Raw genomic sequence first — 9,818 nt, 5'->3', positions numbered from 1 at the left:
ACATCATACAATACTCTGCAGGAGAACCTGTCTACACACCTATACAACACACATCATACAATCCTCTGCAGGAGGACCTGTCTATACATTCATACGACATACATCATACAATCCTATGCAGGAGGACCTGTCTATACATTCATACAATACACATCATACAATACTCTGCAGGAGGACCTGTCTACACACCTATACAACACACATCATACAATACTCTACAGGAGAACCTGTCTACACACCTATACAACACACATCATACAATCCTCTGCAGGGGGACCTGTCTATACATTCATACAACACACATCATACAATCCTATGCAACACACATCATTTTATTTTTTACAGCATACCCTATGTTCACAAGTCAAAGGGTTGCAATAGCTGGAATCAGGCACAGCTCCCTATATTCAGCTTGGAATTGAATCTCCAATACAACTAGAAAGATTTGAGTCTGCATTATACAGGACTCTTACAGCATAGTCCCCAGCCTCTGATGTGGAACGGCGATGCCCCATTTCTGCACAATGTCACCTTGGGCAGCTTCAATCCCAACTATGGAAATGGCAATTTGCCGCAGAGAAGGGAGCACTGCAGGAGCTCCAAACATGACAACTTCTTGTCATGCAGATAAACCCCTGAAATCCTGACACACTGTAACCTGAATAACAAAATATTTATATAGAAAAATAATAATATTTATTTAAAATGAATCCATAACATATGTGTGTGTTATATAAGAGAATTGCCTGCATGATACGTACAAATGATGGAAATATCCCAACTCCCTGCTAGTAAAACAATGTACAATTTAGAAATGTTTCTCCACTGAATCCCTGGCATCTCTGTTTGGTATTTTCACCATGTAATAATCCATGGGATTAGCCCAGAATTATTGCTAACTGCAGACTTGTGTTTGACCTTCTCTGGATGCCAGGAATATTGTGAAATGTGCTCACCTGTTTCTATAGAAGAACCTCTAGGAAGACATATCAGCCCTCAATGTCTCCTGTGCTACTTACATCAGTGCTCTCCTGAATGCGGCACAATGCAGGATGACAATCAATCACAGCCTTCTGTCTTCACACAACCTTACTACAGCAATAGCTGCTCCAGCTGGACTGAGCTCAGGCAGCCTCAGGGGGAAATCAATCCAACATTTCCATCAATAAAGCATACAATCCAGTGTCAGTGACTAGGAGCACCTGGAGGGGAACCAGGCCCAATGGTTGCCTATAGGGGAGAGTCACCTACAGCAGCCACTGCATACACTGTGCACAGGATGGAGGAGAAGGGAGAAAGAGAGAGAAGGGGAGGTGTGCGCAGGATCCCACCTCTCCTCTATTCATGTAGGGATGGAGCTACTTACTTGGCTAAGATATCATCACAAATCCAAAATGACTTCAATGACACAGGAGCAGAGTCATCGCTCTCCAGCATCTGGAGCACATTGATAAAGCTGGATACATTACAGGAGCCTCTCTGCAGACTGTACCATCTTAGTCATGCAGGTAGGGGGAGAAGGCAAGCCAGGCTGACTGTCACAGCATCCCAGTGGTGCAGTGAGAAGGATCACAGGGGATGCACAGGAGGATGTTTACTGGCTAGAGAGGGAGGAGGGAGTATGGAAAGGAATGAAGAAGAATTGTTCTGTCATTTGTGCCTATAACACTGCCTTGGGGACACACACTGAGGACTGGCTGCATGCAATGCACACACAGTGAGGACTGGCTGCATGCAATGCACACACAGTGAGGGCTGGCTGCATGCAATGCACACACAGTGAGGGCTGGCTGCATGCAATGCACACACAGTGAGGGCTGGCTGCATGTAAGGCACACACATTGAAGGCTGGCTGCATTTATTGCACTTACAGTGAAGGAAGGCTGCATACAATGCACACACAAGGAGGAATTGCAGCAAACAATGCAAAAAAGGACTGTATGCAATACACACATGTGAGGGCTGGCTGCATGTACTGCACACACAATAAACCTAACAGAAAGCAGGAAGGCAAGCAGTGGCTCTGCAAAACTTTTATCAGTCAGACAGCTCACACCTGTTCCATGGTAAAATGTATACATGCACAATATAGAGAATTCTTATCACAACGCCCAGCACCCTGATCATCACTATACAAGGAATTCTATGCTGAATATTTATTCAGACTTTCACAGAGATAAACAATACAATTTCATCTAAATGGTGTCCTGTAATAACCCAGCTGTGACAGCTGCTTTTGTTGACATTGGAACTTGCAGATACTTGGGTTCTATAGCTGATGATGAGCCTCCCTTCACTGCTACACATCAGAGAAGGAAGATGATGCTGTACTGCTTGTAAACCAGGAATCTCCAACTATTCAGAAATCATTTACTTCTATCATTCCAGTTGTGAGCCCATGTCAGGGGCTGCAATGCAAGGTAATTGTTGTATATCTTACACACACTCTGTCCTCAGGGTACAGCTAAAATATTTAGGTATGAAAAAAAGTTTTGTCATCCCGTTCAGCCAATCCTATGATCTAGACCAACCTTTCTCATCCTTTCTGATACAGAGGAACCCTGACATTTGGGGTAATGATGTAATGATAAATAGCATGATGGATGTTTGATGACCAAGAGCAGAGCCAAAATGCACCCCCTCCCTTTCAAGGTATAAAAATATAAATAATATTTCAGACATCAAAATACAGACAAAACTGTGGACCCCCTTACATTAGTGTTTAGTGCAGAAATGCCTCCTTTCATTGGTGGTCAGTTAGAGAGAAACCCCCAAATAATAATTGTCAGTGGGAGAATGGCACCAATATATAAATGTGAGTGGTAGAAGGACGTCCTTACATGTTCTGTAAGAAAGCTGCTCCTCTACAGACAAACAACATGACCCTGTTGGTGCTGACTGAGGTGTCAATTTCTAAAGGAACCCATAGAAACCTCTGAAGGAACCCTGCTTGAGAAAGGCTGACATAGACATTCCTGACACACTCCAAAGCCAGCGGGGTGACACTATTATTGTTACCTGCAGCTTTACAACCTCCCCTCCCCTCCTCCAGCCCCTTAATATCCTAATACCTAATAGAAATAATGGCGATGTTTTCACATCTACAGAGATGGTTTTAGAAGAAGTAGAGAATATAGTGATTAAATGTAATAGAGAGGATGCAGCTACACCAACTTCCAGGTCCATGGGTTTCAATGACATTAACTCATTCTCCACCTGGAAATGTCAGATTCTGTTTTATAAATAGAGCCTGATGTGTTATTAAAGATTTTGATCTCTCTGCTATGAGATCTAATAATCTACCCTGCTGATAAAAGAGTGGTGAGGGTTGATTATGTTAAGGAAATGTACTATATCATATCTGATAAAGAAACATATTATGTTCTAAGGGGGTAACCCTGACTAATGGATTTAAGGAGGAGCTAAAATGCCAGGTAATCATTATTCAATATAAAATGGCTGGTTTCCATAATCAGGGCTGTATTTCCTAGGCACATAAAGAACATTCCTAAGTAGCCACTTTCCACCATTTTCTTTGGGTACCATTGTTAGCAGCTGCAGACTGACAATTCCCTGACCCCAACTTTTTGGAAAAAAGGGTTTGGTGAGTATGTGCAAATAAAATTGGGGGTAAACTGAAATATCGACTTGTTGATTGAGAAACCTGAAAGAAGAGGTAAAACAAGTCATTTTGATTTGAGCATTCTATAGAAATTACACTTTTAGTAAAGTCTACATCTAAATATTAATCCCTGTTTAATGTAAAGCTCTGCATAATATGTTGGCGCTATATAAATCCTGTTTAATATTAATAATTTAAAGGTGCATTAGTTCAAAGCCTTGAAAACGCTTCCATAGCCAGGGATGCTTTCAGACAAAATGGGGCCCTGGGCAAAAATAATGTAGGGTTCCCAAATGCACAGTATTCCAGCTCCCTGCTATTTTTTGAATACAGCCCAGGATAATGTGGGGGCCATGAGCAAATGCCCCGTTTGTTCCCTCCTCCCCTAAAACCAGCCCTGTCCATTGCTTTCCATTGCAAACAACTGGACAGTTTCCATGATTGCTTTAACACTGCTTGTCTTCAATTTTAACACAGAATACCACGTTACCCAGTGTCAAAGCCACATTCCAGTGTGATGCCCTGAGTTTTGAAGCAAAACAGAAGGATTCATGTTTTCCTCACATCCTGAAGCTGGAGCATCCTGAAGCTGGAGACAAGGCATTAAAGGGTTTTTACCCATGTTAATGATGTGCAATTTATAATGCAAATGTATAAATTGTGTAATAAAAGTAAATCTTTTACATCTAAAGGTAATGGGAAATTCTTACCATGTATCCATTATAATTGCAGTATGCAGGGCAAGCCGAGAGGGCACTACAGATTAGATTAGGAAGATCTATAACATTAGAAACGGATTACACATTCCTTGTCTAAGAGTTTAGCTTTACATCATAATAGGACCCCACAGGAAAAACTGAAATTAACTAGATGTATTAAAATGAAGGAAATCTGCAGATGTGAGATGAGGGGTTTAAAACTTTTGCTCCCCACAGTTTGAATCTTGACTGGGATATATAACTGTTTTTCTGAGAACTAATTCCCCGTTTTGTTAGGTAGAAGCTGTGTATATTTTTAGGTTACTGTTGCTTAGTTATTTGTGTTATATTTTATATAGTATTGTATTATATGTATATAGCATTGTACAGGAGGAAGAGGCTCCAATGCATACACATGCATTCCCTATAAGCCTTATGCGAGTCCTCTCTAATGACACCCTCAGGGATAAAAGGCACAGGGTTCAAAATTTTTGGCATGCAACCTGTGTACTATGTAGCATTTTTATAAGCTATTTATGCTTGTTTTTTTAATACATTTCTAGAAATACATGCACTATTGCCATTCTGTGTCTGCCTTATTATGGGTATCTGTAGTATCTGCCTCAGTGGTCTTCAGATTTCAAGTATGTCAGCATTGCACCAAGACCCGCTGCCCACATAAATGAGTTAGTGGATATATTTTTACAAGCAGTTTCTATCATCTCTTTGGGCCTGATTCATTAAAGCTCTCCAAGGCTGGAGAAGATACACATTCATCAGTGAAGCTGGGTGATCCAGTAAACCTGGAATGGATTTCATTTGTCATTTGCTATTTGTTAGCAAATGTTTTCAATCCTGGACCAGATCCATTCCAGGTTTGTTGGATCACCCAGCTTCACTGATGAAAGTGTATTCTCTGCAGCCTTGGAGAGCTTTAATAAATAAGGCCCTTTGACTTGGAGGTCTCTTGATCTGGTCAATTATTAATTGAAGGTGGAGGCTGCACAGTACTTAAAATACATTATAAACGTTGTGTTTAGTTTCTCCCTGTGTATGACCCCTGTTAAAAGGTGCCTTATCCATCCAGACACCAGTTCCTAAAACATTTGAGAAATAGCAATGCCAAGTACTAGAATTTCTTCTGGCATTCTTAGCCCTATTTCCAATCTGCAGGAAATTACATAAAATTAGATTTTGGGAGTATTATCAGTCATTATATCATGCAATGATCACATGGCTGGATGAAGGGTTTATTCTTCTTTTAGGTATCTTTAGTATGGTAAGTGCATTCTTCCAGTCACATGTAGCAGGTATGTACTCATTTTGCTTATGGTATTAAAGTAGAGACACATGCACCACCTCTATTAGGACAGCAGCCAGCCTGATTGGTTACTGGAGCCAAGCTCCTATCCCCCCAAAAATTACAGCAGGCTTTTTTATTGAAAGTCTAGGTCTCCTATCACCTTATATCTCCCACAATGTCCTGTATCACTGTATATGGCATTGATTCTGAGTTTTGCTTACATAAATCGTTCGCCTGATCTGTGCAAACTGCAAAATATTCCACAGCAGTAGTGAAGCTTATGCCCATATCAAGCAGATTTTACTATTCATTCCCCAAGGAATTTGGTTGCTCTATCTGCTCCTTTCTGTGACTCATCAAATAAATGGTACACAAAGGAAACAACAACACTCCCAGTCTTTAACAGCACTGCGTCTCGCTCCATCAGAAAAGTTATTTGTATCAATATTTACTCCTATTGACCGTATCGTCACATTAACAAAATAAATCCCAACTAGATTAAGCCGCTCCATGTCATTCTTTGTGCCAACATTTAATGCATATTTGAGACCAACTGATATAATCTATAAATCTTTAAGCTTATTGCCTTTTAAAAAACAATGTCTTGAAAACGAGGAAGATGGGAGCATTCCCTGTCCATCACAAAAAACTCAACGTCAGAAAAGGTGGATTCTGCTCTGATGTGCTGTGTTATGTCCTATTACTCCAATACAACTTTCCCATCAGGAATATAAATGCAGACAAAGCTGCCAACAGCAGACGCACCCCATCCACCACTCGTCAGGACACAGCATTCTGCTATGGAGGCTTGCTTGCTGCTCAGAATAATAATCTGACCGTTTTCAGATATGCCTGCACTGCACCAGAATGGAGTCACCAGCTCTTATGTTCTCCTGGCTCCTGAGCCTACAGTAACTTTATACACAGAAATAATAAAAAAAAAATTGTGAATCAATTCTCTGGGATAATTTGGGTGAGGCAGCACCTATATTAAGAAATGCTGTAAGGATGTGATTTATAAAAAAATAATGAGACACCCCAAGTGAATTGCAACAGGATTCCTAAACCATTCTGACACTTAATTCAGCAAACCAATTGCAGTTTTCTGAGACCTTGGAGAAAAAGCTGTCTTGCATTCAGAACAGTTGTGTGATCCAGGCCTCCTTTATAATGCTTGTGAGTAGTCACTGTCTGGACATTCTGACATTGGTACCTGGTCCTGGAACATTTGCACAGCAGTTTCTGCTGTAAGATCACATAACATACATTTAAATGTAACCCTCCTTCCCATAAGTGATGCCCCCTGTCTATCAGGATTGTCATTTCAGCAGAAGGGTGAAGTGGGTCATGCAGACTCCATGCAGATAATAAGCTAGCTGTGATTCAAACCTGGGACCCGGGTGCTGCAATGCAAATGTGTCGGTCGCTGGGAAAGATCACTCTGGCCTGTTATGAGCTGTCATGTTTTGTTGATAAATTTCTCTTCTTATGGTTAAATTCAGTGGACATGCATCTTTCCCAACCAAGCTGATTTTATGAAATGGAAGCAGTAATCATTACATCACAAGGAGAAAATGGAAGTATTTTATAATATTGGTGACAGAAAGCCACATTAGGTGAAGGCACTATGAATTACCTGGTTTAAAACCCAGAGTCATCAGACGCCAAATCTGTATGTGTAAGAAATTGGAAAATTCTCATTCTGTCAGATAGGCAAAAGATCTTTGAGACTGATGCTTGTAAGCACACATTACTGTCTGTCAAAAAACAGACTCCTTTAGCAGTACTCTTCTGGCCACACTCCCCTGGCTACTTTCACTTAGCCACACTCTGCTGGTAGTATTCATCTGACTACACACCCCTGGTGGTAGCTCCCTTGCACACTCATTTTGGTGCAATTTCGTAGCAGCACTCCTTTTCCCTGACCATACATCCTTGCAATACTTCTTTTACTGTAGTCTCCTGGCGGTCCACTATGTTAAAATACTGCCTTGCCCACGCCTGCCCTGGATGCAATCCCCTAACAGCACTTTTCTAGCAGCAGTTTTCTGCCGGTCCTACTCGGACCTCACAGCCCTGACCGCACAACCTTGGCAACACTTTTCTTTCTGTAGTCCTATGCCGGCACTATACTAGCAGCTCTCTCTTAGGCTGGACTCCCCAGTCTAACTTCCCTGGCAGCTCTCCTCTGGTAGCTCTATGGCTGCACTCCCCTGGCCTCACTAACATGGCCACATTCCCATGGTTTTGCATGTTTGATGTCCTCAGTTTCTAGTTTTGGTCTTACATTCCTGCAGAGTACCCTCATGCCAAGAGACACGTCAGAAAAAAAGTTATTTATACATCTACTAAAAGACTGAAATCTCATGGCTTGAACTACATTTTCCCAACAGACTAAAAATACCAGAGAACAATTCTCCTGCTGAAGTCAGTGACTCCCTGACTGGGTACTTCCAAACTTTTGACCTTGGGAATGAGTCTATTCACGTTACCCCTGTGGTTTTCTGGTAATGAATAGAAATTCTTGTTCCAGGGATTGGAGGGATTTCAGTGGCACTGGGGGACGAGGCACAGAGTGACACAGTACAAGACAAATGAGGCCTAGATATATGTTTGGCTGAGGAATCTAATCCGTTTATAAGCTCCACATATGTGAAATGAAAGGGTCAGGCCAGGGGGAAGTGGAGGGGTCTTGCTGTGCCTGCAATCTTGTCTCTGCAGCTTTAAGGCAGCCCAGATGGTAGGTAACTTTCCAATAACCAGCACCCTGTTTGTGTTGCCCTTAGTACAGGTGAAGTGAAAAAGTGACAACTAAGTTGAAAAGATCACAATGTTCCAAATGTTTATGTCACTGTGAAACAATGGAAATCAATCAGCTTTAAGAATTCATAGCTCATCCTGTGGTGGGAAGATGAGGTCTGGAACATGGCTCTGCCCTTTTCTGTTCCAGATTTTCCTTTAGTCAGCATTTTTACATTCACATCTCCATCTTCATACCGAGAAGGTGAATCATTTACCTGATTGCATTCTTGCTCAGATGACTCATGAAGGTGGGTGTTTTAACAATCCACAGTTTTCAAACTGTGCTTTGTATATTGATGCTGAAAATAGCTCCATCACCCCATGGCATAACAGCAAAAGCTTTGTCAGGAAAGGAACATTTTATACAGGCAGGAACATGTCCTCCTACGTGACATGGAGGTGCCTGACAACCCCCAGCTCACTCTGGAGGAGAAGGAAGACCCCCGATTTAGGTCTGAACATTGTACAATGCCTTTACATTTATCCCAACTGTGAGGTATGAAGTCATCCAAAGCACAGGCGGTGACATCTAGTTTGTGGTAGACCTGAAAAAAAATCCAAAATCATGGCCCATAGATCAAAGCAAATTTTATTCTATTTGATAACAGATTGAGAGGATTACTGTGATCCCACACATACAGATAAATTGCAGTCTATGCTACCCGCCTGACCCTCCAGTGTATTGTCAGAACAGCTGTATGTGAAAATGTCACAATATTATCAAATTGGAATTTTCAGATTGAAAATCCACACTGGTCCAAGGCTCCTGTCTGACTGGTCAAAGCAGTTAATTCTCATTCCCTTTACCTTTCTAATGGTCTATCACTTAGATCACAGTTTAGTACAGGCTGAAATACAACACAACATTGATAGAAAGGTCACAGGAATTATGACCTAGCACTAGTATGGAGAAAGGTCACAGGGGTCATTGCACCATTTAATATTAATAATAATACTATTATTATTATTATTAATAATAATAATTTACAGTATTACACATTTTGCAACGCTGTAATATTTTGAGTGACACATCTTTCTTTGAAAGATTTTGGGGTTGTTTCTACAATCCTCATTAGACACATAAATCCCCAGGCTAAAAAACCCCGGCACAACAAGTGTAACCACTGGGCGCAGGGCTGACCCCTTGATGAGGGTTGATAATCTAGGAAAACAGAATATCCCAGGTTTACCCCTCCCACCATCACCTGCCCTCCTCCCTGCCTCTCCCCTCACCTCATAGGTGGTACATGGAACTCCCCCATCCAATCAAGTCAGAACCAGCCTACCCACTAAGGGAGGAGGGGAAATAACCAGAAATCACTGATGATTGCTGACCAGCAAATGACAGGTGGGCATGTTCAACAGGTGAAAGTGAGCCTGTACACTGTATATA

General features: G+C 41.5%; 1 protein-coding gene and 1 long non-coding RNA gene across 13 annotated transcripts in view; one reads left to right on the top strand and one right to left on the bottom strand.

The window, feature by feature from the left end:
* LOC140336854 (plasma membrane calcium-transporting ATPase 2) overlaps positions 1–1,502 on the bottom strand; it is an 82,278-nt gene extending 80,776 nt beyond the window's left edge. For 5 of the 12 annotated variants that reach the window (XM_072420254.1, XM_072420258.1, XM_072420251.1 and 2 more), the window contains exon 1: positions 1,020–1,257. The gene's annotated coding sequence lies outside the window, so the exon portion shown is untranslated. Of the gene's footprint in view, positions 1–956; positions 1,258–1,366 lie in introns of those variants that run through there. The other 7 variants (XM_072420245.1, XM_072420250.1, XM_072420252.1 and 4 more) reach the window with 4 other exon arrangements.
* Positions 1,381–4,248, top strand: LOC140336856 (uncharacterized). The gene is made up of 3 exons (XR_011921948.1): positions 1,381–1,508; positions 2,259–2,420; positions 4,100–4,248. It is a non-coding gene; the product is annotated as an uncharacterized lncRNA (long non-coding RNA).
* The last annotated feature ends 5,570 nt before the right edge of the window (positions 4,249–9,818 follow it).

Source organism: Pyxicephalus adspersus, chromosome 8 (assembly GCF_032062135.1).
Source record: "Pyxicephalus adspersus chromosome 8, UCB_Pads_2.0, whole genome shotgun sequence".
Taxonomy (NCBI): Eukaryota; Metazoa; Chordata; class Amphibia; order Anura; family Pyxicephalidae; genus Pyxicephalus; species Pyxicephalus adspersus.
Note: the sequence above shows the minus strand (reverse complement) of the source record. Positions and strands in the feature narration are given on the sequence as shown.